Consider the following 1,014-nt stretch of genomic DNA (forward strand, 5'->3'; position numbering starts at 1 on the left):
TTGCATTAGGAATGGACACCTGCTTGCTTACACCTCCCTAGTGAATATTGGTGCCATGTGTGGCCATATGCAGATATTATCAAGTTGAAAGCAAAGGCTTTGGTGACCGATTCAGCATGAAAAGAAGTTTAGGATTTCTCACCATATGCACTGAGTTGAAATGAACTTTATAACTGAAGATCGAGAGGCTGTCAGAAGGCACTGCTTGCTCAGATGTGTTCTTCATGTAGTATATCTATTTCTACCTGGCTTTCCTGGCCGCCCTCTAAGAGATAAACATGCAGAGAAGGTTAGTTTTGCTGAATATTTACCACATTGCTCACACTGGGAGGATTAATGCTTTATTTGAAAGGAAATCATCCCCCTCTCACAAGCTATCCCATCTGTGAATATGATAAGCTAGAAAGATCAAAGCCAAATCTATGCATGGATTTGCTGAGTCACACTCCTACTCTCGGTTTTCCACAGTAACATCAGCCGTCCCATCACCTGTCCTCATTAACATGCTAAAGAGTTGCTATGTGGGAGGGGAAGTGGAGCTCCGAAAACTGACTGCTGTGTGACACTACAGGAAGTGGTGGTCTTTCATGCCTCTGGAATCATAAGCCCAAATAAACTCATTCTTCCGTGACTTGCTTTTGGTGGAAATGCTCTTTTGCTACACCCCGGTCGAGTCAACTGGACAAGCCCAGAGGCTTAAAAGTCACTCATGAGGCAAAAGAGTTTCAAAGAAGTTCTCCTCCTGGAGTCTAGCGTTCCCTACCCATACAGTAATTTTTCATTCTTGAGTTCCATTCCCGCGTTAGTCTAGTGTATGGATCCACGTGCTCTCTTTCAGTATTTTCCTATTATAAGTGCTTTTAAAAATTGAATTCTGACATGGCCTAAGCCTTCCACTGAAAGACCCACAACGTGAGGACTCCCTCACGTTCTGACTCAGGAGAGGCGACACCCCAAAATCACCCACAAGAAACGATCTTGCTGCAACTGCAAGAGGATTTTTATTCGAGAGCG

This window comes from Mus caroli, chromosome 8 (genome assembly GCF_900094665.2).
Source record: "Mus caroli chromosome 8, CAROLI_EIJ_v1.1, whole genome shotgun sequence".
Lineage (NCBI taxonomy): Eukaryota > Metazoa > Chordata > Mammalia > Rodentia > Muridae > Mus > Mus caroli.